The sequence below is a fragment of the Phyllobates terribilis genome, unplaced genomic scaffold (assembly GCF_046119375.1).
Source record: "Phyllobates terribilis strain yellow unplaced genomic scaffold, ASM4611937v1 Scaffold_10__3_contigs__length_209671492, whole genome shotgun sequence".
NCBI lineage: Eukaryota > Metazoa > Chordata > Amphibia > Anura > Dendrobatidae > Phyllobates > Phyllobates terribilis.
The window spans coordinates 5702005-5729056 of NW_027362770.1; positions in this window are offsets into that span (position 1 = coordinate 5702005).

The following is a 27052-nucleotide window of genomic DNA, read 5'->3' on the forward strand; positions in this document are numbered from 1 at the left end:
AGACTTTCAGATAGGGGAAATGTCAGTGAGCGTTCCGATTTCAATTCCAGAGCGATTCGCCCAATGAGTCCTTGATATTTAGTCTTTTTCAGCCAATTTTCTGGATTTTTGAAAATTTCACTTTTTTGTGAAAATATCCACTAAATGAGGAAATAATATGTGTGTGGGTACCCCAGGAGAGTTCCAAATGTGTGTGGGTAGAATACATATCCCACGGGGGTAAAATTGAAAAAAGTTGAAAAATTTTTTTTTTCGACTTAGTCATTTTTCCAGCGTTTGTCAGACTTTCAGATTGGGGAAATGTCATTGAGCGTTCCGATTTCAGTTCCAGAGCGATTCGCCCAATGAGTCCTTGATATTTAGTTTTTTTCAGCCAATTTTCTGGATTTTTGAAAATTTCACTTTTTTGAGAAAATATCCACTAAATGAGGGAATAATATGTGTGAGGGTTCCCCAGGAGAGTTCCAAATGTTTGTGGTTAGAATATATATCCCACGGGGGTAAAATTGAAAAAAGTTTAAAAATTTTTTTTTTGGGAATTAGTCATTTTTCTAGCGTTTATCAGACTTTCAGATAGGGAAAATGTCAGTGAGCATTCCGATTTGAGTTCCAGAGCGATACGCCCAATGAGTCCTTGATATTTAGTCTTTTTCAGCCAATTTTCTGGATTTTTGAAAATTTCACTTTTTTGTGAAAATATCCACTAAATGAGGGAATAATATGTGTGAGGGTACCCCAGGAGAGTTCCAGATGTGTTTGGGTAGAATACATATCCCACGGGGGTAAAATTGAAAAAAGTTGAAACATTTTTTTTTTGGACTTAGTCATTTTTCCGGCGTTTGGCAGACTTTCAAATTGGGGAAATATCAGTGAGCGTTCCGATTTCAGTTCCAGAGCGATTCGCCCAATGAGTCCTTGATATTTAGTCTTTTTCAGCCAATTTTCTGGATTTTTGAAAATTTCACTTTTTTGTGAAAATATCCACTAAATGAGGGAATAATATGTGTGAGGGTACCCCAGGAGAGTTTCACATGTGTGTGGGTAGAATAAATATCCCACGGGGGTAAAATTGAAAAAAGTTTAAACATTTTTTTTTTGGACTTACTCATTTTTCCGGCGTTTGTCAGACTTTCAGATTGGGGAAATGTCAGTGAGCGTTCCGATTTCAGTTCCAGACCGATTCGCCCAATGAGTCCTTGATATTTAGTTGTTTTCAGCCAATTTTCTGGATTTTTGAAAATTTCACTTTTTTGTGAAAATATCCACTAAATTAGGGAATAATATGTGTGAGGGTACCCCAGGAGAGTTCCAGATGTGTGTGGGTAGAATACATATCCCACGGGGGTAAAATTGGAAAAAGTTGAAACATTTTTTTTTTTGGACTTAGTCATTTTTCCGGCTTTTGGCAGACTTTCAAATTGGGGAAATATCAGTGAGCGTTCCGATTTCAGTTCCAGAGCGATTCGCCCAATGAGTCCTTGATATTTAGTCTTTTTCAGCCAATTTTCTGGATTTTTGAAAATTTCACTTTTTTGTGAAAATATCCACTAAATTAGGGAATAATATGTGTGAGGGTACCCCAGGAGAGTTCCAGATGTGTGTGGGTAGAATACATTTCCCACGGGGGTAAAATTGAAAAAAGTTTAAACATTTTTTTTTTGGACTTAATCATTTTTCCACCGTTTATCAAACTTTCAGATAGGGGAAGTGTCAGTGAGAGTTCCGATTTCAGTTCCAGAGCGATTCGCCCAATGAGTCCTTCATATTTAGTATTTTTCAGCCAATTTTCTGGATTTTTGAAAATTTCACTTTTTTTGTGAAAATATCCACTAAATGAGGAAATAATATGTGTGAGGGCACCCCAGGAGAGTTCCAAATGTGTGTGGGTAGAATACATATCCCACGGGGGTAAAATTGAAAAAAGTTGAAACATTTTTTTTTTTGGACTTAGTCATTTTTCCGGCGTTTATCAGACTTTCAGATAGGGGAAATGTCAGTGAGCATTCCGATTTCAGTTCGAGAGCGATTCGCCCAATGAGTCCTTGATATTTAGTCGTTTTCAGCCAATTTTCTTTATTTTTGAAAATTTCACTTTTTTGTGAAAATATCCACTAAATGAGGGAATAATATGTGTGAGGGTACCCCAGGAGAGTTCCAAATGTGTGTGGGTAGAATACATATCCCACGGGGGTAAAATTGAAAAAAGTTGAAAAATTTTTTTTTTGGACTTAGTCATTTTTCCAGCGTTTGTCAGACTTTCAGATTGGGGAAATGTCATTGAGCGTTCCGATTTCAGTTCCAGAGCGATTCGCCCAATGAGTCCTTGATATTTAGTTTTTTTCAGCCAATTTTCTGGATTTTTGAAAATTTCACTTTTTTGAGAAAATATCCACTAAATGAGGGAATAATATGTGTGAGGGTACCCCAGGAGAGTTCCAAATGTTTGTGGTTAGAATATATATCCCACGGGGGTAAAATTGAAAAAAGTTTAAAAATTTTTTTTTTGGGAATTAGTCATTTTTCTAGCGTTTATCAGACTTTCAGATAGGGAAAATGTCAGTGAGCATTCCGATTTGAGTTCCAGAGCGATACGCCCAATGAGTCCTTGATATTTAGTCTTTTTCAGCCAATTTTCTGGATTTTTGAAAATTTCACTTTTTTGTGAAAATATCCACTAAATGAGGGAATAATATGTGTGAGGGTACCCCAGGAGAGTTCCAGATGTGTTTGGGTAGAATACATATCCCACGGGGGTAAAATTGAAAAAAGTTGAAACATTTTTTTTTTGGACTTAGTCATTTTTCCGGCGTTTGGCAGACTTTCAGATTGGGGAAATGTCAGTGAGCGTTCCGATTTCAGTTCCAGACCGATTCGCCCAATGAATCCTTGATATTTAGTTGTTTTCAGCCAATTTTCTGGATTTTTGAAAATTTCACTTTTTTGAGAAAATATCCACAAAATGAGGGAATAATATGTGTGAGGGTACCCCAGGAGAGTTCTTATGTGTGTGGTTAGAATATATATCCCACGGGGGTAAAATTGAAAAAAGTTGAAAAAATTTTTTTTTTGGACTTAGTCATTTTTCCGGCGTTTATCAGACTTTCAGATAGGGGAAATGTCAGTGAGCGTTCCGATTTCAGTTCCAGAGCGATTCGCCCAATGAGTCCTTGATATTTAGTCTTTTTCAGCCAATTTTCTGGATTTTTGAAAATTTCACTTTTTTGTGAAAATATCCACTAAATTAGGGAATAATATGTGTGAGGGTACCCCAGGAGAGTTCCAGATGTGTGTGGGTAGAATACATATCCCACGGGGGTAAAATTGGAAAAAGTTGAAACATTTTTTTTTTTGGACTTAGTCATTTTTCCGGCGTTTGGCAGACTTTCAAATTGGGGAAATATCAGTGAGCGTTCCGATTTCAGTTCCAGAGCGATTCGCCCAATGAGTCCTTGATATTTAGTCTTTTTCAGCCAATTTTCTGGATTTTTGAAAATTTCACTTTTTTGTGAAAATATCCACTAAATTAGGGAATAATATGTGTGAGGGTACCCCAGGAGAGTTCCAGATGTGTGTGGGTAGAATACATTTCCCACGGGGGTAAAATTGAAAAAAGTTTAAACATTTTTTTTTTGGACTTAATCATTTTTCCACCGTTTATCAAACTTTCAGATAGGGGAAGTGTCAGTGAGAGTTCCGATTTCAGTTCCAGAGCGATTCGCCCAATGAGTCCTTCATATTTAGTATTTTTCAGCCAATTTTCTGGATTTTTGAAAATTTCACTTTTTTTGTGAAAATATCCACTAAATGAGGAAATAATATGTGTGAGGGCACCCCAGGAGAGTTCCAAATGTGTGTGGGTAGAATACATATCCCACGGGGGTAAAATTGAAAAAAGTTGAAACATTTTTTTTTTTGGACTTAGTCATTTTTCCGGCGTTTATCAGACTTTCAGATAGGGGAAATGTCAGTGAGCATTCCGATTTCAGTTCGAGAGCGATTCGCCCAATGAGTCCTTGATATTTAGTCGTTTTCAGCCAATTTTCTTTATTTTTGAAAATTTCACTTTTTTGTGAAAATATCCACTAAATGAGGGAATAATATGTGTGAGGGTACCCCAGGAGAGTTCCAAATGTGTGTGGGTAGAATATATATCCCACGGGGTAAAATTGAAAAAAGTTGAAAAAAATTTTTTTTTGGACTTAGTCAATTTTCCGACGTTTCTCAGACTTTCAGATATTGCAAATGTCAGTGAGCGTTCCGATTTCAGTTCCAGAACGATTCGCCCAATGAGACCTTGATATTTAGTCTTTTTCAGCCATTTTTCTGGATTTTTGAAAATTTCACTTTTTTTGTGAAAATATCCACTAAATGAGGAAATAATATGTGTGAGGGTACCCCAGGAGAGTTCCAAATGTGTGTGGGTAGAATACATATCCCACGGGGGTAAAATTGAAAAAAGTTGAAAAATTTTTTTTTTGGACTTAGTCATTTTTCCGGCGTTTGTCAGACTTTCAGATTGAGGAAATGTCATTGAGCGTTCCGATTTCAGTTCCAGAGCGATTCGCCCAATGAGTCCTTGATATTTAGTTTTTTTCAGCCAATTTTCTGGATTTTTGAAAATTTCACTTTTTTGAGAAAATATCCACTAAATGAGGGAATAATATGTGTGAGGGTACCCCAGGAGAGTTCCAAATGTGTGTGGGTAGAATATATATCCCACGGGGGTAAAATTGAAAAAAGTTGAAAAAATTTTTTTTTGGGAATGTCATTTTTCTAGCGTTTATCAGACTTTCAGATAGGGGAAATGTCAGTGAGCATTCCGATTTCAGTTCCAGAGCGATACGCCCAATGAGTCCTTGATATTTAGTCGTTTTCAGCCAATTTTGTGGATTTTTGAAAATTTCACTTTTTTATGAAAATATCCACTAAATGAGGTAATAATATGTGTGAGGGTACCCCAGGAGAGTTCCAGATGTGTGTGGGTAGAATACATATCCCATGGGGGTAAAATTGAAAAAAGTTGAAAAATTTTTTTTTTTGGACTTAGTCATTTTTCCAGCGTTAATCAGACTTTCAGATAGGGGAAATGTCAGTGAGCGTTACGATTTCAGGTCCAGAGCGATTCACCCAATGAGTCCTTGATATTTGATCGTTTTCAGACAACTTTCTGGATTTTTGAAAATTTCACTTTTTTGTGAAAATATCCACTAAATGAGGGAATAATATGTGTGAGGGTACCCCAGGAGAGTTCCAAATGTGTGTGGGTAGAATACATATCCCACGGGTATAAAATTGAAAAAAAATTTTTTGGACTTAATCATTTTTCTGGCGTTTATCAGACTTTCAGATAGGGCAAATGTCAGTGAGCGTTCCGATTTCAGTTCCAGAGCGATTCGCCCAATGAGTCCTTGATATTTAGTATTTTTCAGCCAATTTTCTGGATTTTTTAAAATTTCACTTTTTTTGTGAAAATATCCACTAAATGAGGAAATAATATGTGTGAGGGCACCCCAGGAGAGTTCCAAATGTGTGTGGGTAGAACACATATCCCACGGGGGTAAAATTGAAAAAAGTTGAAACATTTTTTTTTTTGGACTTAGTCATTTTTCCGGCGTTTGGCAGACTTTCAAATTGGGGAAATATCAGTGAGCATTCCGATTTCAGTTCGAGAGCGATTCGCCCAATGAGTCCTTGATATTTAGTCGTTTTCAGCCAATTTTCTTTATTTTTGAAAATTTTACTTTTTTGTGAAAATATCCACTAAATGAGGGAATAATATGTGTGAGGGTACCCCAGGAGAGTTCCAAATGTGTGTGGGTAGAATATATATCCCACGGGGTAAAATTGAAAAAAGTTGAAAAAAATTTTTTTTTGGACTTAGTCAATTTTCCGACGTTTCTCAGACTTTCAGATAGGGCAAATGTCAGTGAGCGTTCCGATTTCAGTTCCAGAGCGATTCGCCCAATGAGTCCTTGATATTTAGTCGTTTTCAGCCAATTTTCTGGATTTTTGAAAATTTCACTTTTTTGTGAAAATATCCACTAAATTAGGGAATAATATGTGTGAGGGTACCCCAGGAGAGTTCCAGATGTGTGTGGGTAGAATACATATCCCACGGGGGTAAAATTGAAAAAAGTTGAAACATTTTTTTTTTTGGACTTAGTCATTTTTCCGGCGTTTGTCAGACTTTCAGATTGGGGAAATGTCATTGAGCGTTCCGATTTCAGTTCCAGAGCGATTCGCCCAATGAGTCCTTGATATTTAGTTTTTTTCAGCCAATTTTCTGGATTTTTGAAAATTTCACTTTTTTGAGAAAATATCCACTAAATGAGGGAATAATATGTGTGAGGGTACCCCAGGAGAGTTCCAAATGTGTGTGGGTAGAATATATATCCCACGGATGTAAAATTGAAAAAAGTTGAAAAAATTTTTTTTTGGGAATTAGTCATTTTTCTAGCGTTTATCAGACTTTCAGATAGGGGAAATGTCAGTGAGCATTCCGATTTCAGTTCCAGAGCGATACGCCCAATGAGTTCTTGATATTTAGTCGTTTTCAGCCAATTTTGTGGATTTTTGAAAATTTCACTTTTTTATGAAAATATCCACTAAATGAGGTAATAATATGTGTGAGGGTACCCCAGGAGAGTTCCAGATGTGTGTGGGTAGAATATATATCCCACGGGGGTAAAATTAAAAAAAGTTGAAACATTTTTTTTTTGGACTTAGTCATTTTTCCGGCGTTTGGCAGACTTTCAAATTGGGGAAATATCAGTGAGCGTTCCGATTTCAGTTCCAGAGCGATTCGCCCAATGAGTCCTTGATATTTAGTCTTTTTCAGCCAATTTTCTGGATTTTTGAAAATTTCACTTTTTTGTGAAAATATCCACTAAATGAGGGAATAATATGTGTGAGGGTACCCCAGTAGAGTTCCACATGTGTGTGGGTAGAATATATATCCCACGGGGGTAAAATTGAAAAAAGTTTAAACATTTTTTTTTTGGACTTACTCATTTTTCCGGCGTTTGTCAGACTTTCAGATTGGGGAAATGTCAGTGAGCGTTCCGATTTCAGTTCCAGAGCGATTCGCCCAATGAGTCCTTGATATTTAGTTGTCTTCAGCCAATTTTCTGGATTTTTGAAAATTTCACTTTTTTGTGAAAATATCCACTAAATGAGGGAATAATATGTGTGAGGGTACCCCAGGAGAGTTCCAAATGTGTGTGGGTAGAATATATATCCCACGGGGGTAAAATTGAAAAAAAATTTTTTGGACTTAGTCATTTTTCTGGCGTTTATCAGACTTTCAGATAGGGGAAATGTCAGTGAGCATTCCGATTTCAGTTCCAGAGCGATACGCCCAATGAGTCCTTGATATTTAGTCGTTTTCAGCCAATTTTGTGGATTTTTGAAAATTTCACTTTTTTATGAAAATATCCACTAAATGAGGTAATAATATGTGTGAGGGTACCCCAGGAGAGTTCCAGATGTGTGTGGGTAGAATACATATCCCACGGGGGTAAAATTGAAAAAAGTTGAAACATTTTTTTTTTGGACTTAGTCATTTTTCCGGCGTTTGGCAGACTTTCAAATTGGGGAAATATCAGTGAGCGTTCCGATTTCAGTTCCAGAGCGATTCGCCCAATGAGTCCTTGATATTTAGTCTTTTTCAGCCAATTTTCTGGATTTTTGAAAATTTCACTTTTTTGTGAAAATATCCACTAAATTTGGGAATAATATGTGTGAGGGTACCCCAGGAGAGTTCCAAATGTGTGTGGGTAGAATATATATCCCATGGGGGTAAAATTGAAAAAAGTTGAAAAAAATTTTTTTTTGGACTTAGTCATTTTTCCAGCGTTTATCAGACTTTCAGATAGGGGAAATGTCAGTGAGCGTTACGATTTCAGGTCCAGAGCGATTCACCCAATGAGTCCTTGATATTTGATCGTTTTCAGACAACTTTCTGGATTTTTGAAAATTTCACTTTTTTGTGAAAATATCCACTAAATGAGGGAATAATATGTGTGAGGGTACCCCAGGAGAGTTCCAAATGTGTGTGGGTAGAATATATATCCCACGGGGGTAAAATTGAAAAAAAAATTTTTTGGACTTAGTCATTTTTCTGGCGTTTATCAGACTTTCAGATAGGGCAAATGTCAGTGAGCGTTCCGATTTCAGTTCCAGAGCGATTCGCCCAATGAGTCCTTGATATTTAGTCGTTTTCAGCTAATTTTTTGGATTTTTGAAAATTTCACTTTTTTGTGAAAATATCCACTAAATGAGGGAATAATATGTGTGAGGGTACCCCAGGAGAGTTCCAAATGTGTGTGCGTAGAATATATATCCCACGGGGGTAAAATTGAAAAAAGTTGAAAAAAATTTTCTTTTGGACTTAGTCATTTTTTCGGCGTTTATCAGACTTTCAGATAGGGCAAATGTCAGTGAGCGTTCCAATTTCAGTTCCAGAGCGATTCACCCAATGAGTCCATGATATTTAGTCGTTTTCAGGCAATATTTAGGATTTTTGAAAATTTCATTTTTTTGTGAAAATATCCACTAAATGAGGGAATAATATGTGTGAGGGTACGTCAGGAGAGCTCCAAATGTATGTGGGTAGAATATATATCCCGCAGGGTTAAAATTGAAAAAATTTGAAAAAAAAATTTTTTTGGGACTTAGTCATTTTTCTGGCTTTTATCAGACTTTCAGATACGGAGTCAGCTAGGGAGTGAGCGTTCCGATTTCAGTTCCAGAGCGATTCGCCCAATGAGTATTTAATATTTAGTAGTTTTCAGCCAATTTTCTGGATTTTTGAAAATTTCACTTTTTTGTGAAAATATCCACTAAATGAGGGAATAATATGTGTGAGGGTACCCCAGGAGAGTTCCAAATGTGTGTGGGTAGAATATATATCCCACGGGGGTAAAATTGAAAAAAGTTTAAACATTTTTTTTTTGGACTTACTCATTTTTCCGGCGTTTGTCAGACTTTCAGATTGGGGAAATGTCAGTGAGCGTTCCGATTTCAGTTCCAGACCGATTCGCCCAATGAGTCCTTGATATTTAGTTGTCGTCAGCCAATTTTCTGGATTTTTGAAAATTTCACTTTTTTGTGAAAATATCCACTAAATGAGGGAATAATATGTGTGAGGGTACCCCAGGAGAGTTCCAAATGTGTGTGGGTAGAATATATATCCCATGGGGGTAAAATTGAAAAAAGTTGAAAAATTTTTTTTTTTGGACTTAGTCATTTTTCCAGCGTTTATCAGACTTTCAGATAGGGGAAATGTCAGTGAGCGTTCCGATTTCAGTTCCAGAGCGATTCGCCCAATGAGTCCTTCATATTTAGTATTTTTCAGCCAATTTTCTGGATTTTTGAAAATTTCCCTTTTTTGTGAAAATATCTACTAAATGATGTAATAATATGTGTGAGGGTACCCCAGGAGAGTTCCAAATGTGTGTGGGTAGAATATATATCCCACGGGGGTAAAATTGAAAAAAGTTGAAACATTTTTTTTTTTGGACTTAGTCATTTTTCCGGCGTTTGGCAGACTTTCAAATTGGGGAAATATCAGTGAGCATTCCGATTTCAGTTCCAGAGCGATTCGCCCAATGAGTCCTTGATATTTAGTTGTTTTCAGCCAATTTTCTGGATTTTTAAAAATTTCACTTTTTTGAGAAAATATCCACTAAATGAGGGAATAATATGTGTGAGGGTACTCTAGGAGAGTTCCAAATGTGTGTGGGTAGAATATATATCCCACGGGGGTAAAATTGAAAAAACTTGAAACATTTTTTTTTTTGGACTTAGTCATTTTTCCGGCGTTTATCAGACTTTCAGATAGGGGAAATGTCAGTGAGCGTTCCGATTTCAGTTCCAGAGCGATTTGCCCAATGAGTCCTTGATATTTAGTCGTTTTCAGCCAATTTTCTGGATTTTTGAAAATTTCACTTTTTTGTGAAAATATCCACTAAATTAGGGAATAATATGTGTGAGGGTACCCCAGGAGAGTTCCAGATGTGTGTGGGTAGAATACATATCCCACGGGGGTAAAATTGAAAAAAGTTGAAACATTTTTTTTTTTGGACTTAGTCATTTTTCCGGCGTTTGGCAGACTTTCAAATTGGGGAAATATCAGTGAGCGTTCCGATTTCAGTTCCAGAGCGATTCGCCCAATGAGTCCTTGATATTTAGTCTTTTTCAGCCAATTTTCTGGATTTTTGAAAATTTCACTTTTATGTGAAAATATCCACTAAATTAGGGAATAATATGTGTGAGGGTACCCCAGGAGAGTTCCAGATGTGTGTGGGTAGAATACATATCCCACGGGGGTAAAATTGAAAAAAGTTGAAACATTTTTTTTTTTGGACTTAGTCATTTTTCCGGCGTTTGGCAGACTTTCAAATTGGGGAAATATCAGTGAGCGTTCCGATTTCAGTTCCAGAGCGATTCGCCCAATGAGTCCTTTATATTTAGTCTTTTTCAGCCAATTTTCTGGATTTTTGAAAATTTCACTTTTTTGGGAAAATATCCACTAAATGAGGGAATAATATGTGTGAGGGTACCCCAGGAGAGTTCCACATGTGTGTGGGTAGAATATATATCCCACGGGGGTAAAATTGAAAAAAGTTTAAACATTTTTTTTTTGGACTTAGTCATTTTTCCACCGTTTATCAAACTTTCAGATAGGGGAAATGTCAGTGAGCGTTCCGATTTCAGTTCCAGAGCGATTCGCCCAATGAGTCCTTCATATTTAGTATTTTTCAGCCAATTTTCTGGATTTTTGAAAATTTCACTTTTTTTGTGAAAATATCCACTAAATGAGGGAATAATATGTGTGAGGGTACCCCAGGAGACTTCCAAATATGTGTGTGCATAGAATATATATCCCACGGGGGTAAAATTGAAAAAAGTTGAAAAATTTTTTTTTTGGGAATTAGTCATTTTTCTAGCGTTTATCAGACTTTCAGATAGGGAAAATGTCAGTGAGCGTTCCGATTTCAGTTCCAGAGCGATTCGCCCAATGAGTCCTTGATATTTAGTCTTTTTCAGCCAATTTTCTGGATTTTTGAAAATTTCACTTTTTTGTGAAAATATCCACTAAATGAGGGAATAATATGTGTGAGGGTACCCCAGGAGAGTTCCAAATGTGTGTGGGTAGAATATATATCCCACGGGGGTAAAATTGAAAAAAGTTGAAAAAAATTTTTTTTTTGGACGGTCATTTTTCCGGCGTTTATCAGACTTTCAGATAGGGCAAATGTCAGTGAGCATTCCGATTTCAGTTCCAGAGCGATTCACCCAATGAGTTATTGATTTTTAGTGGATTTCAGCCAATTTTCTGGATTTTTTAAAATTTCACTTTTTTGTGAAAATATCCACTAAATGAGGGAATAATATGTGTGAGGATACCCCAGGAGAGTTCCAAATGTGTGTGGGTAGAATATATATGTCCCACGGGGGTAAAATTGAAAAAAGTAGAAAAAATTTTTTTTTTGGACTTAGTCATTTTTCCGGCGTTTATCAGACTTTCAGATAGGGCAAATGTCAGTGAGCGTTCTGATTTCAGTTACAGAGCGATTCGCCCAATGAGACCCTGATATTTAGTCGTTTTCAGAAAAATTTTCTGGATTTTTCAAAATTTCACTTTTTTGTGAAAATATCCACTAAATGAGGGAATAATATGTGTGAGGGTACCCCAGGAGAGTTCCAAATGTGTGTTGGTAGAATATATATCCCATGGGGGAAAAAATTGAAAAAAGTTGAAAAAAAAATTTTTTTGGACTTAGTCATTCTTCCGGCGTTTATCAGACTTTCAGATAGGGCAAATGTCAGTGAGCGTTCCGATTTCAGTTCCAGAGCGATTCACCCAATGAGTCCATGACATTTAGTCGTTTTCATGCAATATTTAGGATTTTTGAAAATTTCTCATTTTTGTGAAAATATCCACTAAATGAGGGAATAATATGTGTGAGGGTACCCCAGGAGCGTTCCAAATGTGTGTGGGTAGAATATATACCCCACGGGGGTAAAATTGAAAAAAGTTGAAAAAATTTTTTTTTGGGAATTAGTCATTTTTCTAGCGTTTATCAGACTTTCAGATAGGGGAAATGTCAGTGAGCATTCCGATTTCAGTTCCAGAGCGATACGCCCAATGAGTTCTTGATATTTAGTCGTTTTCAGCCAATTTTGTGGATTTTTGAAAATTTCACTTTTTTATGAAAATATCCACTAAATGAGGTAATAATATGTGTGAGGGTACCCCAGGAGAGTTCCAGATGTGTGTGGGTAGAATATATATCCCACGGGGGTAAAATTAAAAAAAGTTGAAACATTTTTTTTTTGGACTTAGTCATTTTTCCGGCGTTTGGCAGACTTTCAAATTGGGGAAATATCAGTGAGCATTCCGATTTCAGTTCCAGAGCGATTCGCCCAATGAGTCCTTGATATTTAGTCTTTTTCAGCCAATTTTCTGGATTTTTGAAAATTTCACTTTTTTGTGAAAATATCCACTAAATGAGGGAATAATATGTGTGAGGGTACCCCAGTAGAGTTCCACATGTGTGTGGGTAGAATATATATCCCACGGGGGTAAAATTGAAAAAAGTTTAAACATTTTTTTTTTGGACTTACTCATTTTTCCGGCGTTTGTCAGACTTTCAGATTGGGGAAATGTCAGTGAGCGTTCCGATTTCAGTTCCAGACCGATTCGCCCAATGAGTCCTTGATATTTAGTTGTCTTCAGCCAATTTTCTGGATTTTTGAAAATTTCACTTTTTTGTGAAAATATCCACTAAATGAGGGAATAATATGTGTGAGGGTACCCCAGGAGAGTTCCAAATGTGTGTGGGTAGAATATATATCCCATGGGGGTAAAATTGAAAAAAGTTGAAAAATTTTTTTTTTTGGACTTAGTCATTTTTCCAGCGTTTATCAGACTTTCAGATAGGGGAAATGTCAGTGAGCGTTACGATTTCAGGTCCAGAGCGATTCACCCAATGAGTCCTTGATATTTGATCGTTTTCAGACAACTTTCTGGATTTTTGAAAATTTCACTTTTTTGTGAAAATATCCACTAAATGAGGGAATAATATGTGTGAGGGTACCCCAGGAGAGTTCCAAATGTGTGTGGGTAGAATATATATCCCACGGGGGTAAAATTGAAAAAAAAATTTTTTGGACTTAGTCATTTTTCTGGCGTTTATCAGACTTTCAGATAGGGCAAATGTCAGTGAGCGTTCCGATTTCAGTTCCAGAGCGATTCGCCCAATGAGTCCTTGATATTTAGTCGTTTTCAGCTAATTTTTTGGATTTTTGAAAATTTCACTTTTTTGTGAAAATATCCACTAAATGAGGGAATAATATGTGTGAGGGTACCCCAGGAGAGTTCCAAATGTGTGTGCGTAGAATATATATCCCACGGGGGTAAAATTGAAAAAAGTTGAAAAAAATTTTCTTTTGGACTTAGTCATTTTTTCGGCGTTTATCAGACTTTCAGATAGGGCAAATGTCAGTGAGCGTTCCAATTTCAGTTCCAGAGCGATTCACCCAATGAGTCCATGATATTTAGTCGTTTTCAGGCAATATTTAGGATTTTTGAAAATTTCATTTTTTTGTGAAAATATCCACTAAATGAGGGAATAATATGTGTGAGGGTACGTCAGGAGAGTTCCAAATGTATGTGGGTAGAATATATATCCCGCAGGGTTAAAATTGAAAAAATTTGAAAAAAAAATTTTTTTGGGACTTAGTCATTTTTCTGGCTTTTATCAGACTTTCAGATAGGGAGTCAGCTAGGGAGTGAGCGTTCCGATTTCAGTTCCAGAGCGATTCACCCAATGAGTACTTAATATTTAGTAGTTTTCAGCCAATTTTCTGGATTTTTGAAAATTTCATTTTTTTTTGTGAAAATATCCACTAAATGAGGGAATAATATGTGTGAGGGTACCCCAGGAGAGTTCCAAATGTGTGTGGGTAGAATATATATCCCACGGGGGTAAAATTGAAAAAAGTTGAAAAAATTTTTTTTTTTGGACTTAGTCATTTTTCCGGCGTTTATCAGACTTTCAGATAGGGGAAATGTCAGTGAGTGTTCCTATTTCAGTTCCAGAGCGATTCGCCCAATGAGTCCTTGATATTTAGTCGTTTTCAGCCAATTTTCTGGATTTTTGAAAATTTCACTTTTTTGTGAAAATATCCACTAAATGAGGGAATAATATGTGTGAGGGTACCCCAGGAGAGTTCCAAATGTGTGTGGGTAGAATATATATCCCACGGGGTAAAATTGAAAAAAGTTGAAAAAAATTTTTTTTTGGACTTAGTCAACTTTCCGACGTTTCTCAGACTTTCAGATAGGGGAAATGTCAGTGAGCGTTCCGATTTCAGTTCCAGAGCGATTCGCCCAATGAGTCCTTCATATTTAGTATTTTTCAGCCAATTTTCTGGATTTTTGAAAATTTCCCTTTTTTGTGAAAATATCCACTAAATGATGTAATAATATGTGTGAGGGTACCCCAGGAGAGTTCCAAATGTGTGTGGGTAGAATATATATCCCACGGGGGTAAAATTGAAAAAAGTTGAAACATTTTTTTTTTTGGACTTAGTCATTTTTCCGGCGTTTGGCAGACTTTCAAATTGGGGAAATATCAGTGAGCATTCCGATTTCAGTTCCAGAGCGATTCGCCCAATGACTCCTTGATATTTAGTTGTTTTCAGCCAATTTTCTGGATTTTTAAAAATTTCACTTTTTTGAGAAAATATCCACTAAATGAGGGAATAATATGTGTGAGGGTACTCTAGGAGAGTTCCAAATGTGTGTGGGTAGAATATATATCCCACGGGGGTAAAATTGAAAAAACTTGAAACATTTTTTTTTTTGGACTTAGTCATTTTTCCGGCGTTTATCAGACTTTCAGATAGGGGAAATGTCAGTGAGCGTTCCGATTTCAGTTCCAGAGCGATTTGCCCAATGAGTCCTTGATATTTAGTCGTTTTCAGCCAATTTTCTGGATTTTTGAAAATTTCACTTTTTTGTGAAAATATCCACTAAATTAGGGAATAATATGTGTGAGGGTACCCCAGGAGAGTTCCAGATGTGTGTGGGTAGAATACATATCCCACGGGGGTAAAATTGAAAAAAGTTGAAACATTTTTTTTTTTGGACTTAGTCATTTTTCCGGCGTTTGGCAGACTTTCAAATTGGGGAAATGTCAGTGAGTGTTCCTATTTCAGTTCCAGAGCGATTCGCCCAATGAGTCCTTGATATTTAGTCGTTTTCAGCCAATTTTCTGGATTTTTGAAAATTTCACTTTTTTGTGAAAATATCCACTAAATGAGGGAATAATATGTGTGAGGGTACCCCAGGAGAGTTCCAAATGTGTGTGGGTAGAATATATATCCCACGGGGTAAAATTGAAAAAAGTTGAAAAAAATTTTTTTTTGGACTTAGTCAACTTTCCGACGTTTCTCAGACTTTCAGATAGGGGAAATGTCAGTGAGCGTTCCGATTTCAGTTCCAGAGCGATTCGCCCAATGAGTCCTTCATATTTAGTATTTTTCAGCCAATTTTCTGGATTTTTGAAAATTTCCCTTTTTTGTGAAAATATCCACTAAATGATGTAATAATATGTGTGAGGGTACCCCAGGAGAGTTCCAAATGTGTGTGGGTAGAATATATATCCCACGGGGGTAAAATTGAAAAAAGTTGAAACATTTTTTTTTTTGGACTTAGTCATTTTTCCGGCGTTTGGCAGACTTTCAAATTGGGGAAATATCAGTGAGCATTCCGATTTCAGTTCCAGAGCGATTCGCCCAATGACTCCTTGATATTTAGTTGTTTTCAGCCAATTTTCTGGATTTTTAAAAATTTCACTTTTTTGAGAAAATATCCACTAAATGAGGGAATAATATGTGTGAGGGTACTCTAGGAGAGTTCCAAATGTGTGTGGGTAGAATATATATCCCACGGGGGTAAAATTGAAAAAACTTGAAACATTTTTTTTTTTGGACTTAGTCATTTTTCCGGCGTTTATCAGACTTTCAGATAGGGGAAATGTCAGTGAGCGTTCCGATTTCAGTTCCAGAGCGATTTGCCCAATGAGTCCTTGATATTTAGTCGTTTTCAGCCAATTTTCTGGATTTTTGAAAATTTCACTTTTTTGTGAAAATATCCACTAAATTAGGGAATAATATGTGTGAGGGTACCCCAGGAGAGTTCCAGATGTGTGTGGGTAGAATACATATCCCACGGGGGTAAAATTGAAAAAAGTTGAAACATTTTTTTTTTTGGACTTAGTCATTTTTCCGGCGTTTGGCAGACTTTCAAATTGGGGAAATATCAGTGAGCGTTCCGATTTCAGTTCCAGAGCGATTCGCCCCCAATGAGTCCTTGATATTTAGTCTTTTTCAGCCAATTTTCTGGATTTTTGAAAATTTCACTTTTTTGTGAAAATATCCACTAAATTAGGGAATAATATGTGTGAGGGTACCCCAGGAGAGTTCTAGATGTGTGTGGGTAGAATACATATCCCACGGGGGTAAAATTGAAAAAAGTTGAAACATTTTTTTTTTTGGACTTAGTCATTTTTCCGGCGTTTGGCAGACTTTCAAATTGGGGAAATATCAGTGAGCGTTCCGATTTCAGTTCCAGAGCGATTCGCCCAATGAGTCCTTGATATTTAGTCTTTTTCAGCCAATTTTCTGGATTTTTGAAAATTTCACTTTTTTGTGAAAATATCCACTAAATGAGGGAATAATATGTGTGAGGGTACCCCAGGAGAGTTCCACATGTGTGTGGGTAGAATATATATCCCACGGGGGTAAAATTGAAAAAAGTTTAAACATTTTTTTTTGGACTTAGTCATTTTTCCACCGTTTATCAAACTTTCAGATAGGGGAAATGTCAGTGAGCGTTCCGATTTCAGTTCCAGAGCGATTCGCCCAATGAGTCCTTCATATTTAGTATTTTTCAGCCAATTTTCTGGATTTTTGAAAATTTCACTTTTTTTGTGAAAATATCCACTAAATGAGGGAATAATATGTGTGAGGGTACCCCAGGAGACTTCCAAATATGTGTGTGCATAGAATATATATCCCACGGGGGTAAAATTGAAAAAAGTTGAAAAATTTTTTTTTGGGGAATTAGTCATTTTTCTAGCGTTTATCAGACTTTCAGATAGGGAAAATGTCAGTGAGCGTTCCGATTTCAGTTCCAGAGCGATTCGCCCAATGAGTCCTTGATATTTAGTCTTTTTCAGCCAATTTTCTGGATTTTTGAAAATTTCACTTTTTTGTGAAAATATCCACTAAATGAGGGAATAATATGTGTGAGGGTACCCCAGGAGAGTTCCAAATGTGTGTGGGTAGAATATATATCCCACGGGGGTAAAATTGAAAAAAGTTGAAAAAAATTTTTTTTTTGGACGGTCATTTTTCCGACGTTTATCAGACTTTCAGATAGGGCAAATGTCAGTGAGCATTCCGATTTCAGTTCCAGAGCGATTCACCCAATGAGTTATTGATTTTTAGTCGTTTTCATGCAATATTTAGGATTTTTGAAAATTTCTCATTTTTGTGAAAATATCCACTAAATGAGGGAATAATATGTGTGAGGGTACCCCAGGAGAGTTCCAAATGTCTGTGGGTAGAATATATATCCCACGGGGGTAAAATTGAAAAAAGTTGAAAAAATTTTTTTTTTGGACTTAGTCATTTTTCCGGCGTTTATCAGACTTTCAGATAGGGGAAATGTCAGTGAGTGTTCCTATTTCAGTTCCAGAGCGATTCGCCCAATGAGTCCTTGATATTTAGTCGTTTTCAGCCAATTTTCTGGATTTTTGAAAATTTCACTTTTTTGTGAAAATATCCACTAAATGAGGGAATAATATGTGTGAGGGTACCCCAGGAGAGTTCCAAATGTGTGTGGGTAGAATATATATCCCACGGGGTAAAATTGAAAAAAGTTGAAAAAAATTTTTTTTTGGACTTAGTCAACTTTCCGACGTTTCTCAGACTTTCAGATAGGGGAAATGTCAGTGAGCGTTCCGATTTCAGTTCCAGAGCGATTCGCCCAATGAGTCCTTCATATTTAGTATTTTTCAGCCAATTTTCTGGATTTTTGAAAATTTCCCTTTTTTGTGAAAATATCCACTAAATGATGTAATAATATGTGTGAGGGTACCCCAGGAGAGTTCCAAATGTGTGTGGGTAGAATATATATCCCACGGGGGTAAAATTGAAAAAAGTTTAAACATTTTTTTTTTGGACTTAGTCATTTTTCCACCGTTTATCAAACTTTCAGATAGGGGAAATGTCAGTGAGCGTTCCGATTTCAGTTCCAGAGCGATTCGCCCAATGAGTCCTTCATATTTAGTATTTTTCAGCCAATTTTCTGGATTTTTGAAAATTTCACTTTTTTTGTGAAAATATCCACTAAATGAGGAAATAATATGTGTGAGGGTACCCCAGGAGAGTTCCAAATGTGTGTGGGTAGAATACATATCCCACGGGGGTAAAATTGAAAAAAGTTGAAAAATTTTTTTTTTGGACTTAGTCATTTTTCCGGCGTTTGTCAGACTTTCAGATTGGGGAAATGTCATTGAGCGTTCCGATTTCAGTTCCAGAGCGATTCGCCCAATGAGTCCTTGATATTTAGTTTTTTTCAGCCAATTTTCTGGATTTTTGAAAATTTCACTTTTTTGAGAAAATATCCACTAAATGAGGGAATAATATGTGTGAGGGTACCCCAGGAGAGTTCCAAATGTGTGTGGGTAGAATATATATCCCACGGGGGTAAAATTGAAAAAAGTTGAAAAAATTTTTTTTTGGGAATTAGTCATTTTTCTAGCGTTTATCAGACTTTCAAACTGGGGAAATATCAGTGAGCGTTCCGATTTCAGTTCCAGAGCGATTCGCCCAATGAGTCCTTGATATTTAGTCTTTTTCAGCCAATTTTCTGGATTTTTGAAAATTTCACTTTTTTGTGAAAATATCCACTAAATGAGGGAATAATATGTGTGAGGGTACCCCAGGAGAGTTCCAAATGTGTGTGGGTAGAATATATATCCCATGGGGGTAAAATTGAAAAAAGTTGAAAAATTTTTTTTTTTGGACTTAGTCATTTTTCCAGCGTTTATCAGACTTTCAGATAGGGGAAATGTCAGTGAGCGCTACGATTTCAGGTCCAGAGCGATTCACCCAATGAGTCCTTGATATTTGATCGTTTTCAGACAACTTTCTGGATTTTTGAAAATTTCACTTTTTTGTGAAAATATCCACTAAATGAGTAAATAATATGTGTGAGGGTACCCCAGGAGAGTTCCAAATGTGTGTGGGTAGAATATATATCCCACGGGGGTAAAATTGAAAAAAAAATTTTTTGGACTTAGTCATTTTTCTGGCGTTTATCAGACTTTCAGATAGGGCAAATGTCAGTGAGCGTTCCAATTTCAGTTCCAGAGCGATTCACCCAATGAGTCCATGATATTTAGTCGTTTTCAGGCAATATTTAGGATTTTTGAAAATTTCATTTTTTTGTGAAAATATCCACTAAATGAGGGAATAATATGTGTGAGGGTACGTCAGGAGAGTTCCAAATGTATGTGGGTAGAATATATATCCCGCAGGGTTAAAATTGAAAAAATTTGAAAAAAAAATTTTTTTGGGACTTAGTCATTTTTCTGGCTTTTATCAGACTTTCAGATAGGGAGTCAGCTAGGGAGTGAGCGTTCCGATTTCAGTTCCAGAGCGATTCGCCCAATGAGTACTTAATATTTAGTAGTTTTCAGCCAATTTTCTGGATTTTTGAAAATTTCATTTTTTTTTGTGAAAATATCCACTAAATGAGGGAATAATATGTGTGAGGGTACCCCAGGAGAGTTCCAAATGTGTGTGGGTAGAATATATATCCCACGGGGGTAAAATTGAAAAAAGTTGAAAAAATTTTTTTTTTGGACTTAGTCATTTTTCCGGCGTTTATCAGACTTTCAGATAGGGGAAATGTCAGTGAGTGTTCCTATTTCAGTTCCAGAGCGATTCGCCCAATGAGTCCTTGATATTTAGTCGTTTTCAGCCAATTTTCTGGATTTTTGAAAATTTCACTTTTTTGTGAAAATATCCACTAAATGAGGGAATAATATGTGTGAGGGTACCTCAGGAGAGTTCCAAATGTGTGTGGGTAGAATATATATCCCACGGGGTAAAATTGAAAAAAGTTGAAAAAAATTTTTTTTTGGACTTAGTCAACTTTCCGACGTTTCTCAGACTTTCAGATAGGGGAAATGTCAGTGAGCGTTCCGATTTCACTTCCAGAGCGATTTGCCCAATGAGTCCTTCATATTTAGTATTTTTCAGCCAATTTTCTGGATTTTTGAAAATTTCCCTTTTTTGTGAAAATATCCACTAAATGATGTAATAGTATGTGTGAGGGTACCCCAGGAGAGTTCCAAATGTGTGTGGGTAGAATATATATCCCACGGGGGTAAAATTGAAAAAAGTTGAAACATTTTTTTTTTTGGACTTAGTCATTTTTCCGGCGTTTGGCAGACTTTCAAATTGGGGAAATATCAGTGAGCATTCCGATTTCAGTTCCAGAGCGATTCGCCCAATGAGTCCTTGATATTTAGTTGTTTTCAGCCAATTTTCTGGATTTTTAAAAATTTCACTTTTTTGAGAAAATATCCACTAAATGAGGGAATAATATGTGTGAGGGTACTCTAGGAGAGTTCCAAATGTGTGTGGGTAGAATATATATCCCACGGGGGTAAAATTGAAAAAACTTGAAACATTTTTTTTTTTGGACTTAGTCATTTTTCCGGCGTTTATCAGACTTTCAGATAGGGGAAATGTCAGTGAGCGTTCCGATTTCAGTTCCAGAGCGATTTGCCCAATGAGTCCTTGATATTTAGTCGTTTTCAGCCAATTTTCTGGATTTTTGAAAATTTCACTTTTTTGTGAAAATATCCACTAAATTAGGGAATAATATGTGTGAGGGTACCCCAGGAGAGTTCCAGATGTGTGTGGGTAGAATACATATCCCACGGGGGTAAAATTGAAAAAAGTTGAAACATTTTTTTTTTTGGACTTAGTCATTTTTCCGGCGTTTATCAGACTTTCAAATTGGGGAAATATCAGTGAGCGTTCCGATTTCAGTTCCAGAGCGATTCGCCCAATGAGTCCTTGATATTTAGTCTTTTTCAGCCAATTTTCTGGATTTTTGAAAATTTCACTTTTTTGTGAAAATATCCACTAAATGAGGGAATAATATGTGTGAGGGTACCCCAGGAGAGTTCCACATGTGTGTGGGTAGAATATATATCCCACGGGGGTAAAATTGAAAAAAGTTTAAACATTTTTTTTTTGGACTTAGTCATTTTTCCACCGTTTATCAAACTCTCAGATAGGGGAAATGTCAGTGAGCGTTCCGATTTCAGTTCCAGAGCGATTCGCCCAATGAGTCCTTCATATTTAGTATTTTTCAGCCAATTTTCTGGATTTTTGAAAATTTCACTTTTTTTGTGAAAATATCCACTAAATGAGGGAATAATATGTGTGAGGGTACCCCAGGAGACTTCCAAATATGTGTGTGCATAGAATATATATCCCACGGGGGTAAAATTGAAAAAAGTTGAAAAATTTTTTTTTTGGGAATTAGTCATTTTTCTATCGTTTATCAGACTTTCAGATAGGGAAAATGTCAGTGAGCATTCCGATTTCAGTTCCAGAGCGATTCGCCCAATGAGTCCTTGATATTTAGTCTTTTTCAGCCAATTTTCTGGATTTTTGAAAATTTCACTTTTTTGTGAAAATATCCACTAAATGAGGGAATAATATGTGTGAGGGTACCCCAGGAGAGTTCCAAATGTGTGTGGGTAGAATATATATCCCACGGGGGTAAAATTGAAAAAAGTTGAAAAAAATTTTTTTTTTGGACGGTCATTTTTCCGGCGTTTATCAGACTTTCAGATAGGGCAAATGTCAGTGAGCATTCCGATTTCAGTTCCAGAGCGATTCACCCAATGAGTTATTGATTTTTATTGGTTTTCAGCCAATTTTCTGGATTTTTTAAAATTTCACTTTTTTGTGAAAATATCCACTAAATGAGGGAATAATATGTGTGAGGGTACCCCAGGAGAGTTCCAAATGTGTGTGGGTAGAATATATATGTCCCACGGGGGTAAAATTGAAAAAAGTTGAAAAAATTTTTTTTTTGGACTTAGTCATTTTTCCGGCGTTTATCAGACTTTCAGATAGGGCAAATGTCAGTGAGCGTTCTGATTTCAGTTACAGAGCGATTCGCCCAATGAGACCCTGATATTTAGTCGTTTTCAGAAAAATTTTCTGGATTTTTCAAAATTTCACTTTTTTGTGAAAATATCCACTAAATGAGGGAATAATATGTGTGAGGGTACCCCAGGAGAGTTCCAAATGTGTGTTGGTAGAATATATATCCCATGGGGGAAAAAATTGAAAAAAGTTGAAAAAAAATTTTTTTTGGACTTAGACATTCTTCCGGCGTTTATCAGACTTTCAGATAGGGCAAATGTCAGTGAGCGTTCCGATTTCAGTTCCAGAGCGATTCACCCAATGAGTCCATGACATTTAGTCGTTTTCATGCAATATTTAGGATTTTTGAAAATTTCTCATTTTTGTGAAAATATCCACTAAATGAGGGAATAATATGTGTGAGGGTACCCCAGGAGAGTTCCAAATGTGTGTGGGTAGAATATATATCCCACGGGGGTAAAATTGAAAAAAGTTGAAAAAAATTTTTTTTTGGACTTAGTCATTTTTCCGGCGTTTATCAGACTTTCAGATAGGGCAAATGTCAGTGAGCGTTCCGATTTCCATTCCAGAGCGATTCGCCCAATGAGTCCTTGATATTTAGTCAATTTCAGCCAATTTTCTGGATTTTTGAAAATTTCACTTTTTTGTGAAAATATCCACCAAATGAGGGAATAATATGTGTGAGAGTACCCCAGGAGAGTTCCAAATGTGTGTGGGTAGAATATATATCCCACGTGGGTAAAATTGAAAAAAGTTGAAAAAAATTTTTTTTTGGACTTAGTCATTTTTCCGGCGTTTATCAGACTTTCAGATAGGGGAAATGTCAGTGAGCGTTCCGATTTCAGTTCCAGAGTAATTCGCCCAATGAATCCTTGATATTTAGTCTTTTTCAGCCAATTTTCTGGATTTTTGAAAAGTTCACTTTTTTGTGAAAATATCCGCTAAATGAGGGAATAATATGTGTGAGGGTACCCCAGGAGAGTTCCAAATGTGTGTGGGTAGAATATACATCCCACGGGGGTAAAATTGAAAGAGTTTAAAAAAATTTTTTTTTGGACTTAGTCATTTTTCCGGCGTTTATCAGACTTTCAGATAGGGCAAATGTCAGTGAGCGTTCCGATTTCAGTTCCAGAGCAATTCGCCCAATGAGTCCTTGATATTTAGTAGTTTTCAGAAAAATTTTCTGGATTTTTGAAAATTTCACTTTTTTGTGAAAATATCCACTAAATGAGGGAATAATATGTGTGAGGGTACCCCAGGAGAGTTCCAAATGTGTGTGGGTAGAATATATATCCCACGGGGGAAAAAATTGAAAAAAGTTGAAAAAATTTTTTTTTTGGACTTAGTCATTCTTCCGGCGTTTATCAGACTTTCAGATAGGGCAAATGTCAGTGAGCGTTCCGATTTCAGTTCCAGAGCGATTCACCCAATGAGTCCATGATATTTAGTCGTTTTCAGGCAATATTTAGGATTTTTGAAAATTTCATTTTTTTGTGAAAATATCCACTAAATGAGGGAATAATATGTGTGAGGGTACGTCAGGAGAGTTCCAAATGTATGTGGGTAGAATATATATCCCGCAGGGTTAAAATTGAAAAAATTTGAAAAAAAAATTTTTTTGGGACTTAGTCATTTTTCTGGCTTTTATCAGACTTTCAGATAGGGAGTCAGCTAGGGAGTGAGCGTTCCGATTTCAGTTCCAGAGCGATTCGCCCAATGAGTACTTAATATTTAGTAGTTTTCAGCCAATTTTCTGGATTTTTGAAAAGTTCACTTTTTTGTGAAAATATCCGCTAAATGAGGGAATAATATGTGTGAGGGTACCCCAGGAGAGTTCCAAATGTGTGTGGGTAGAATATACATCCCACGGGGATAAAATTGAAAGAGTTTAAAAAAATTTTTTTTTGGACTTAGTCATTTTTCCGGCGTTTATCAGACTTTCAGATAGGGCAAATGTCAGTGAGCGTTCCGATTTCAGTTCCAGAGCAATTCGCCCAATGAGTCCTTGATATTTAGTAGTTTTCAGAAAAATTTTCTGGATTTTTGAAAATTTCACTTTTTTGTGAAAATATCCACTAAATGAGGGAATAATATGTGTGAGGGTACCCCAGGAGAGTTCCAAATGTGTGTGGGTAGAATATATATCCCACGGGGGAAAAAATTGAAAAAAGTTGAAAAAAAATTTTTTTTGGACTTAGTCATTCTTCCGGCGTTTATCAGACTTTCAGATAGGGCAAATGTCAGTGAGCGTTCCGATTTCAGTTCCAGAGCGATTCACCCAATGAGTCCATGATATTTAGTCGTTTTCAGGCAATATTTAGGATTTTTGAAAATTTCATTTTTTTGTGAAAATATCCACTAAATGAGGGAATAATATGTGTGAGGGTACGTCAGGAGAGTTCCAAATGTATGTGGGTAGAATATATATCCCGCAGGGTTAAAATTTAAAAAATTTGAAAAAAAAATTTTTTTGGGACTTAGTCATTTTTCTGGCTTTTATCAGACTTTCAGATAGGGAGTCAGCTAGGGAGTGAGCGTTCCGATTTCAGTTCCAGAGCGATTCGCCCAATGAGTACTTAATATTTAGTAGTTTTCAGCCAATTTTCTGGATTTTTGAAAATTTCATTTTTTTTTGTGAAAATATCCACTAAATGAGGGAATAATATGTGTGAGGGTACCCCAGGAGAGTTCCAAATGTGTGTGGGTAGAATATATATCCCACGGGGGTAAAATTGAAAAAAGTTGAAAAAATTTTTTTTTTGGACTTAGTCATTTTTCCGGCGTTTATCAGACTTTCAGATAGGGGAAATGTCAGTGAGTGTTCCTATTTCAGTTCCAGAGCGATTCGCCCAATGAGTCCTTGATATTTAGTCGTTTTCAGCCAATTTTCTGGATTTTTGAAAATTTCACTTTTTTGTGAAAATATCCACTAAATGAGGGAATAATATGTGTGAGGGTACCCCAGGAGAGTTCCAAATGTGTGTGGGTAGAATATATATCCCACGGGGTAAAATTGAAAAAAGTTGAAAAAAATTTTTTTTTGGACTTAGTCAACTTTCCGACGTTTCTCAGACTTTCAGATAGGGGAAATGTCAGTGAGCGTTCCGATTTCAGTTCCAGAGCGATTCGCCAAATGAGTCCTTCATATTTAGTATTTTTCAGCCAATTTTCTGGATTTTTGAAAATTTCCCTTTTTTGTGAAAATATCCACTAAATGATGTAATAATATGTGTGAGGGTACCCCAGGAGAGTTCCAAATGTGTGTGGGTAGAATATATATCCCACGGGGGTAAAATTGAAAAAAGTTGAAAAAAATTTTTTTTTGGACTTAGTCATTTTTCCGGCGTTTATCAGACTTTCAGATAGGGGAAATGTCAGTGAGCGTTCCGATTTCAGTTCCAGAGCGATTCGCCCAATGAGTCCTTGATATTTAGTCTTTTTCAGCCAATTTTCTGGATTTTTGAAAATTTCCCTTTTTTTGTGAAAATATCCACTAAATGAGGAAATAATATGTGTGAGGGCACCCCAGGAGAGTTCCAAATGTGTGTGGGTAGAATACATATCCCACGGGAGTAAAATTGAAAAAAGTTGAAACATTTTTTTTTTTGGACTTCGTCATTTTTCCGGCGTTTGGCAGACTTTCAAATTGGGGAAATATCAGTGAGCATTCCGATTTCAGTTCCAGAGCGATTCGCCCAATGAGTCCTTGATATTTAGTTGTTTTCAGCCAATTTTCTGGATTTTTAAAAATTTCACTTTTTTGAGAAAATATCCACTAAATGAGGGAATAATATGTGTGAGGGTACTCTAGGAGAGTTCCAAATGTGTGTGGGTAGAATATATATCCCACGGGGGTAAAATTGAAAAAACTTGAAACATTTTTTTTTTTGGACTTAGTCATTTTTACGGCGTTTATCAGACTTTCAGATAGGGGAAATGTCAGTGAGCGTTCCGATTTCAGTTCCAGAGCGATTCGCCCAATGAGTCCTTGATATTTAGTCTTTTTCAGCCAATTTTCTGGATTTTTGAAAATTTCCCTTTTTTTGTGAAAATATCCACTAAATGAGGAAATAATATGTGTGAGGGCACCCCAGGAGAGTTCCAAATGTGTGTGGGTAGAATACATATCCCACGGGAGTAAAATTGAAAAAAGTTGAAACATTTTTTTTTTTGGACTTCGTCATTTTTCCGGCGTTTGGCAGACTTTCAAATTGGGGAAATATCAGTGAGCATTCCGATTTCAGTTCCAGAGCGATTCGCCCAATGAGTCCTTGATATTTAGTTGTTTTCAGCCAATTTTCTGGATTTTTAAAAATTTCACTTTTTTGAGAAAATATCCACTAAATGAGGGAATAATATGTGTGAGGGTACTCTAGGAGAGTTCCAAATGTGTGTGGGTAGAATATATATCCCACGGGGGTAAAATTGAAAAAAGTTGAAACATTTTTTTTTTTGGATTTAGTCATTTTTCCGGCGTTTGGCAGACTTTCAAATTGGGGAAATATCAGTGAGCGTTCCGATTTCAGTTCCAGAGCGATTCGCCCAATGAGTCCTTGATATTTAGTCTTTTTCAGCCAATTTTCTGGATTTTTGAAAATTTCACTTTTTTGTGAAAATATCCACTAAATTAGGGAATAATATGTGTGAGGGTACCCCAGGAGAGTTCCAGATGTGTGTGGGTAGAATACATATCCCACGGGGGTAAAATTGAAAAAAGTTGAAACTTTTTTTTTTTGGACTTAGTCATTTTTCCGGCGTTTGGCAGACTTTCAAA